Source organism: Myotis davidii, unplaced genomic scaffold (assembly GCF_000327345.1).
Source record: "Myotis davidii unplaced genomic scaffold, ASM32734v1 scaffold168, whole genome shotgun sequence".
Taxonomy (NCBI): Eukaryota; Metazoa; Chordata; class Mammalia; order Chiroptera; family Vespertilionidae; genus Myotis; species Myotis davidii.
The window spans coordinates 810187-819550 of record NW_006383016.1 but is presented as its reverse complement, the minus strand read 5'-3'; the positions used below and the strand labels follow the sequence as shown (position 1 = coordinate 819550).

Here is a 9364-nt window from a genome sequence, read left to right as displayed (position 1 = left end):
TTTGCGTAGATTTCCCCTCGGTCTAGAATACCGCCCTCAACACACACACACACACACACACACACACTCACACACACTCCCTCCCTCCCTAACGGGCACCTGAGCTTCTAGAAGCCACGGTGTGCTACACACGAACTTGTGGCTCTCAACCTCAGCCTCCCATTAAAATAACCTAGAGAGCTTTAAAACACAAACAAACAAACAAAAAAGAACTATTGCCTAGGCCCAAATTCCAGAGCTTCCAAATCTATTGGTATGGGGTGAGCAGACATCAGTCTTTTCTGAAGTCCCCAGGTGGTTCAGTGTGCAGGCCGGGCTGAGAATCCGGCAGGACCATGGGGGGTTGGCCCGCTTGGATGCCCCGGGGCCATCTGGTCTCCACCCTATCCTCCCTGGCTTTTCATGTCCCTTCCTGTGACCTGGCACAATGAGGGAGCTCCCAGCTCTCAGAAAACAGCCTGCTCCTGAGAGGCCACACTACAAAGTCGAGCCGAGCACCTCAGTGCCAAGCATCTTGATTATGCAACTTTGAAGGCCAGGACACGCCATTCCTGGGATGCTTACACACTCAGAGACCTGCATGTACACCTCTCACCTCAGCTGCCCTGGCTCCTCAAGTTTACTTTCCTGACAGAGGTGAAGGAGCTCAACCGCCCTTGAACAAGCCCATTTTTTAAAGGAAACTCCATGCACACATCTTTCTTCCCTGACAGGCCAACCAACCTGTGAACTAATATTGCCCTTATCCGGAATGACGTGCAAAAGTCAGATGCTGGAAGATAAAGATTCACAAGGTCAAAGCTAAAAACCCAAGTTAGGGTTGTCACAGTATGCAGACTTTTGTAATACAATGTGACATTGTAATATAATAACATATAAAATGATTATTCCATAAGAATGGCATAAAATTACTAGGTGACAATTCTAAGGTGATATACTTAGCGCTCAATCGGGAGAATGCAGCCCTTCTCCCACTCTCCACCCATCCATTAGGCAAGAACAAAAGTGAATGAAAACATACTGAACAAAGCAACATTGCAGAGCTTGGGATCAAATGAAGTAAAAAGAAAACTGCTTTAATTCATTTACAGTTTTTTACAAAATTGAAGACTAAAAATATTTACTGTTTGAAGCCATAAATCAAGAGTGTGTGAAGCAAGAGAAATAGGGCATTGATTTTTTTTGCCAAAAGTTTTAAAACTTTTACTTAAAACATTTTATATTACAAAGAAAGTACTTATTCATAATAATTTTTATTCAAATGGGGTATACAAAAGTTCCCTAGAGATGATCATGAGATGTTTAGTCTTCCAAAGTTTTCTCTATGCACCTCCACACACATAAATATATACGTATCTTGTAGATATTATGTATGCTATATAATATTTTATTCAAAAATAGGATCAGGCTATAAATAATACTCTGTATTTGCTGCATTCACTTATCAACCTTCTGTGAAAATTTCTTCATGTCAGTGCATATCATCATTTGGTGGAGGAGTATGACACTGAATTTACAACAATGTAGTCATTCATTAAACCTATAACACAGACTACTCATAGGCATTACCCTAGAGCTGGGGACGGAGACCAGTTCCCATTCATAGACAGGTCAGACACTGAATGATTAAGAGCATGGATTTTGGCACCAGACTGCCAAAGTTTGAATTCCAAATATACTCTTTTACAGCTGTGTGTCCGTGGGCAAGTTACTTAACTTCTCTGTTTCTCAGTGTCCTCTGCTTAAAAATAAGAAGACAAAGAATGTCTCTCTTATATGGTTGTGGTGCAGATTCAAATAGTGAACATATCACAGCACTTACAGCAGTGCCTGGCATGCTTATCTAAACATTAGACCCGATTAATTTTTCTGGTGAGGTGGGATGTAAAGAAGTAAACAAATGGGTGCTATTAGAGAGTAATGGAGGGAAAGGATAGTGAATGCTTTAAGAATGCCTCTAGTGATAGCTTAACACTTGGACTGAAAGATGAGTAATCCCCTACTGATAAGCATTTATATATTAATTAAAAATCAAATCAAATCTCTCTTAAGGACATATAGGTTAGAGTAGGGTAGCAAATACTGATGATTGAAAGAAGGGACAAATAAGTTTTAAATATAAAAAGAATTCTAAATATTTAAGTGAGAAGTCTGTCTTGCAACAGAAGAGTATGGGCACGCAGGTCCCATAAAGCAGCATTTTTTTGTTGATGAACAATAAACTATGGCTTTGCCTCAGAAGGCCTTTTCAATTCTCTGATGACCCCTGGTGGCCAATTCATGAACTTATACACTCCCTCAGGGTTTGCTCCAGAATGAACACCCCAGAAGGAGGCAGGTTATCTATTCCGTTTTTATTTTTTTGTTTGTTTGTTTTGTGTGTTTTCCTTTGTTTGTAAAATCCCCAAAGAAGGAAATTTTACAATTTCTCACATCAGCGCATTTCATGATTTGTTCACAATGCTGGTAAAAAATCGACCCTATGTCTTTATAGGTTGCCATTCGAAGAAAGTAAAACTCATTTATTTGGTTTAACATTCTGTGTATAAAGAGATTCTTAGAAAACGGGTGTTTTTTCCTTTCTCCTTGCCTCTAAGCGAGCATAGTGGAGCTAACCTAGTACTAATCCTCCTGCCCCATTGGACTTGCCGCCTATGGATAGCATCCCCGGATACTCTGAGTCTTCCCTTTCACCCTGCCCGCCATCAAGCGATACCCATCTCCTGATCCATCCTCCCAAGCCCTCTTCTATGTAACATGGTAGAGATAACCTTCTATTCAGGCCTTACACATATCACTGACGCAGTAAGTTCATACACTGGGGAGGGGGAGGGTGTCGACTAAAGACTTGTCAATTTCAGCACTCTCAGGTACCATAATCGTATTTTACACAGAGGACTCATTGGAGTGACTCTAGGGAATCGTAGGTAACTCGACAAATATTAGGGCAACATGTTCTGCCAATGCCCAGGGCTGGGTACATACTCCAGACAACCCCTACTTCCCACCCCCAGCAAGGAACACCACACTTTATAAGAGAAAACCAAACCACCAACAGACCAAAATCAATGGTACCACTTAAGATGAGAAGTACAATTAGTAAATTAATTAAGGCTCCCTTCACACTTCTATATGCAGAGGCGGATCATTTGTTTGGTTTAAGTAACGTGCTCTATTGTAATTGAAGTCATTAGTACCCCAAGCAAATGTCTTGAAATTCCCCCAAGTATGTTTGAATCAACTCCCATTTTGCCACAGAGATTCCAGTTCAGATGATACTTCAGCTGCTACACTAATGGTGTTCACCAGGGCAGAGCTTTTTATTTAAAGCAATTGGTTTTGTGACTAGAATCATTAACTAGGCACCTTAATAGCATTTTAATTCTACACACACACACACACTGCCAGCATATACTAGCCATTTGCTTAAGCTATTCTGTGCTTTTTCAGAGGAATCTTACTTATAGTGGTTGGTGACAACCACTCACGAAATCTTACTTTATTATGATGGATTGTTGCCACTGTACCATCAGACGGAAAATGAACTTTTCAATTTTTTTTGTTTTGAGCCTCCTTACATCACTCAAGTGACCACTGGCTCTTGTCAAGTTTTGAATTGTCTCATTTATTTGAGCCAGCTCACACCACACTAGAATCCTTCCCATCTTTTTCCTTCCTAACCTTTCTACTCACCTCTCATTCCTTTGTGAGGTAGTTATGTCTTCTGTTTGTGCTTCTTGCCAGAAAGTTGGACTTTAGAAAGAATCGGGGAGGAGAAGGGGGAGAGGAGCTGCAATCAGTGATTCAGCAGACTGGTAAGTTCACACTCCACGGAATAGTGATGCAAAAATGCAAAGAAAGAAATGGCTGAAAGAGTTAGTTGCTTTCTTCTCTATGTTAGGTTTTCATTTCTCAAAGGGAATCATGCACACAAAGGTGTCTGCACAGTTCAAATATATCTATGAATGGAAAGAATTATAACATCATTTTAGCTACTTTCTTCCTGTTTTCTCTCACAATGAACTTCATATCATGTTCGCTGCATGTCCACTACCTTCTATTCTTCCAGATCCCTAATGCCCTACATACATAGCAAAAAGAAGATGGTGAAAGTTCAGAGAAAACTAATGTCCATGACTTCCAAATCTTTGCTGTATGGCTACTGGATTCATAGCCATCTATGGTTAAGACATATTTTGAGAGATCTACTCAGCCCACACCCCTTTTTCTAAAAAGTCACTCTGCGTTTACCAGTAGAAAGGGCCCATTGGCGATGTTATGTCACATGACCCAGCTCCCTCAGCCTTAGCTGACTGGCCCAAGAAAGAACACCTGACCCAAACTGGACCAATCACATCATGTTCCTAGGAGAAGTACTGATGAATTTCTATTGATTGAGACAGGTAATCTTAGAAACTGTAGGGTAGCCATCTTCTGCCAAATACCTGGGAAAGCAACGCATGTTGATCTGCCAAGAGAGAAGAATGAAGCACAACAAGGTGGCCCTATGATCTTGGACAGAATAAGGCTGAGACAGAAAGACTGGCTGCCCTGGCTTCTGATTTCAGTTCCTGGTTCCTTAGGCCAGACAACACTTTTTGCTCTTGGTGTCTCCAGTCAGGGAAGAAGGAGTTAGAATGGGGTGGCAACTTGAATTAGGATTCAACCAAACAATAGAAACCACAGTAACTTTAATTTTAAAATGTTCATTTTTTTTGGCCTGGCCAGCATGGCTCAGTGGTTGAGCATTGACCTATGAACCAGGAGGTCATGGTTCAATTCTCTGTCAGGGCACATGCCCGTGTTGAGGGCTTAATCCCCAGTGTGGGTGTGCAGGAGGCAGCCAATCAATGATCCTCTCTCATCATGGATGTTTCTATCTCTCTCTCCCTCTCTCCCTTCTTCTCTGAAATATATTTTTTAAAAGTATTTTCCTTTTTAAAAATTATTATTTATTTTACTTGGAAACGTTGACCTTCAATGTTCCAAGTCTGTTACAATTTCCAGTGTTTGCTCTGGCCTGCGTCAGCCATGAGCAAGCATGAGGAGCTACATTCTCAGTGTTGAGCAAATGCTGGGGAATAGGAAATATTTAATATAAAACGTATCCATTATAACGGGAGGATAACCATAGACATGAAAAGTGAATTCTAAAGAACACCCTGAATTCAGGAAGAGTACCATGGATGGACAAACCCATAAAGTATGAATGGGGCCCTTCCCAAGGCTCCAGTCTGGACCTCCTTGGAGAAGGGGTGGCTACAGCCCACTGGGTGGCTGAGAAGTTCTCTAGGGGGCCTGGCCCAAAACTGCCAACAATCCTGGACACATAGGAAAAGCCTCCAGAGGTGGTGGGCTGTGGCTGGCAGAGGTGGGGGTGCAAAGGAAGTCAGAATATTGGGAGCCTAGTGGCTTGAAGGGTGACACACCACCAGGAGTGCACGGTATCCATGATGGGAGGGCTGTGGGAAGCCACCCTTGGGGTGTAGGTGGTCAAGGCTGGTAAGAGGGCTGCAGAGAGAGCTGGGCTGTAGGAAGCCAGCTCACTGGCAAGGCCTGAGATGAATGGTGTCCATGTTGAGGGAGCCATAGCCAGGTGGTCATCCCTGAGACGGAGCCAGGACTGTGTGCCTGCTGAGGGTCTTCATGGTCTGGGTACCCAGCTCAGGCAAAGTGCCACTGAATGTCCCCTCACACATACTGCTGACAAACTAGGCAGCGGGGTGAAGGGAAGGCAAAACACAGGACAAGGGAACAGGAAGAGATGCCAACTTCCTCTTGCAATGTCCCTCCAGCACCCTCTACTGACGAAGCTTCATATCATGTTCCCTGCATAAGAAAATGTTTCAAGTTCTATTATCACAGAGCAAGTAAGAGAGGGGAACTGAATCTGAGAAGCAAAAAACAAAACAAAAACAAAAACCAGTAGCAAAATACTGGCAGTCACCACTCCGGAAGTTCTAGTTGTTCCAAGATGTCATAGTCACAGCCCAAAAGTTCATGACAAGAGGCTTGTTAGTATCGAATGCTGTATAACATGTCTCCAGAACTTAGTGGCTTAAGACAATAATCACTTATTATCTCTCCTGTTTTCTGTGGATCAGGAATTTGGGGGTATCTGGCTGGACAGCTCTGGCTCAGGGCCTCTCATGAGGTTGCAATCAAGTTATCAGCCAGAGCTGCGGTCGCCTGAAGGCTTGACTTGGGCTAGAAGAACTTCATCCAAGGTTGGTGGAGGCCCCACGTCCTCCCATACGGGTTTGTCCATATGGCTGCTTTAGCACCTGGCTTCCCTCGAAGTGAGGGATCCAAGAGACCAAGGCAAAGCAGCTTTGTCCTTTAGAAGCCTTGGAGGTGACACGCCATCATTTCTGCTATAACGTATTGGTCACAAAGGCTGGAAGGGGATGAGAGAGGAACATGCAGACCCAGAGACGAAGATCACTGGTGACTCTCTTGGAGGCTAGTTAGCACAGAGGCCACGAATTCAAGGGCTCATTCACTCAACCTAGACCGTGACGTGGACTTCTTGGATGTTTCTATACCTTAGGTTGCACATTTAGGCATGTCTTATAGGCAAGCCAACTAACACTGTCAACCACAGAAGGTAAGACTGGAAAGGGTCCTTAGAAATCAACTAGGTTTAACATGTTTATTTCTATATGAGAACACAGAGGCTCAGAGAGCATGAATGCCCTGTCCTAAGTGGTACAGCCGGTAACTGCAGTCCCAGAACTAAATCCCGAGGTTCTGACTCTAGTTCTTTCTTCCCAAATTCAAGCCCACTGCACTGGAATCACTGTGGTGCTCTTAGGAATGTCGATCCCTGGCCCCCCTAAAAGCCTACTGGATCGGAATCTGCTGGGAGGGGCTGGACACTCAGCAGGCGAGTCTGTCCTATTTGTAAAGCTCCCCAGGTATTTCTGAGCAGCCACCACCAGTCTGGGAGCCACTGGGCTCCACCACCTTGACTGCTTCTGCCACCCGGAGGAGGGAGTGAACCCAGCACAGGCTGAGGCCCAGCAGAGCCTGATTCCATGTCTTCACGCCAGGGGGGCTGTCCCGCTGGCTCCTGGGTACTCCTGGGGACACACTCTCCCCCCTGCAGAGAGAATGCCTTGTGCTTTGGCTTACACTGGATTGTGGACTGTGTTAAATGCACCTGGTCCCATGCACTTGATTTTCCTGGCGTCTGATGAAGTAAGATGGGCTCCTGCATGATCTTGAAAGGAAGGGAGCACCTCAAATGTTGCCTCCAGGTGCCCTTGCCTCACTTGTCCCAGCCTTTCTAACTCCTTGATATGAAACAGACCTTTCTCAGTCACCAGATCCTCAGACTCCAGGAATCCCAGCCATTCCCTGTGGCTAGAGGAGCAAGACGGGGCCCTTAGTGGAGGGACCCTTAGTGGAGGGGCCCAGGCCCAACTCTAAACATCTCAGGTTTTGGCTCCATGACATTTGAGGTAAATAATCTGTAAGTCTAGGCTAAATGCTTCCAACAAATTACCTATATTCCTACAAGAAAGTTAAATATTAGATAATTCCCAATGTGAAGGATAGTAATTTAAAAAAAATCAACATGCTTCTTTATCTTCTTAACAGTGGAAAAGCCACAATTCTGCTTTGTAATTTCCTTACCCAGTAGCAATTCATCCACAGTCTTGCCTGGCATTCAGCTACTTCCATTTTGGAATCTCCCCCAACTTCCTGTCTCCTTTAATTTCCCAAATTGTGCCAATAATGAGAAAACCAATAAAGATCATAATGATAATAATAAAATAGTAACAACAGCAACTGCACTAACTATGTATCAGGCACCAATGTAAGGGCTTTCCAACATTATCTCATTGGTCTCAAAACCATTGTCCACAAGGTATTCTGGTCCTCATTTTAAAACAAACAAAACAACCAATGCTCAAAGAAGTTAAAAAAATGTGCCCAAGGTCGCATTTGGTCCAAGGAGCAGAGTCAAGATTTTATGCCTGCTTGACTAAGTCAAGTGTCTTCTGGGTCTAGTTTTCTCCGGATCACCGAGTGGCCATCAAGAGCAAAGATCTCTCTGTCCCAGATCTAGTTTTAAGTTCCAGCTCTGCCAATTTCTTGTTGGGCAATTGGAGACTAATTATTTAATCTCTGTAACCTCTTCATCTATAAAATGAGGATAATAATTCCTTCCTCATGTGGTTCTTAAAAGGCTTAAATTTTTAAAAAATGCAGTGTTCAGCACAGAGTCAATGTTCAATTAACAACAGCCATCATAATTGTACATTTTATTCGCTTCATTATACTGTTTATCCCATGCAAAATGCCTATTCATTTCACACCAATTTCTAGTTCTAGAATCCATTTTGCCCTAATTTGTATACAATAACAGGGGAGTCTCGCAGAAATAACAGGAAAACAAAACTAATTTGAGAAACAGCAGCCCGAAAAATTACTCAGAGGATATTACAAATGTGGCATCCTTCCTGGCTCTCTTATTTTCTCTACCTCCAGCTTTTCTAAAGGGTCATTTCTCTCCTGATGACAATATCAGCTGCTTCCCTGAGACAGGCAACGGATTAATATTTCTGCCAAATAAAAGGAACTCTTCCCCCATCTGGGTGACCGCTGCTTCTCCTTCACCCAAACTGGCCGGTTCCATAATTTATGACCCAACTGACTGGGCAGGAATGGCTGCTCTGGGGCCTCAGAGACGGGGCTCTGCAGGTGGGCCCCGGTCAGGAGGTCTTGGAACAATCTATCCTGGATGCCTTGAGGTGACAGCTGTCAGTGGCACTGTCTTTTCATTGCTGCCTCTCTCCCCTGCAGCTTGGTGTATCGTGTCCAATAGGACACTATGCTTCCGCGTCTTCCTTCCTGGTATGGCGACCTTGAGCTTTTGTCTTCTGGGATCATCTTGAATGTGTTTAGGGCTACATGAATGGTCCCCAAAAACAGAATCTGGTCAGGAGATGCACAGCCAGGTCTTCATTTAATTAAGGGAGGATCCCCAACAGCTCAGTCATTGTGTCATGCAGGGGGTGGGGGTTTCAGAGCTCAGTCTAGCAACCAGGAGAGGGTGCAGATCCTAAGCCCATGTTCCTAACCAGCTGTCCTGCCCCCTGTGTCACCTACACTGTAGACAAAGCCAGTCGCCCTCAGAGGCAAACCTAAGAAAGAGAAGACTAGGCCTTTGTTTTGTTTTCAAAACAAAAGATCACTTCCCTCACCATTAGTTCCTGTTTTCACAAATCTGGATCATTATTAGAGAAGACTCACTATGCAGAAGTCATTGAGGAACTTACTGGTATCAAAAGCAGCCACAAAGCAGAAGGCCCGCGGGCCAAATATTGTTTGTTTGAAATGAAGAAGACTAAATAAG

At 43.8% G+C, this 9364-nt stretch overlaps 1 protein-coding gene across 1 annotated transcript in view; it reads right to left on the bottom strand.

The window, feature by feature from the left end:
* Positions 1–9364, bottom strand: part of CPVL (carboxypeptidase, vitellogenic like) — a 101224-nt gene that overhangs the window by 62700 nt on the left and 29160 nt on the right. The window lies entirely within an intron of this gene.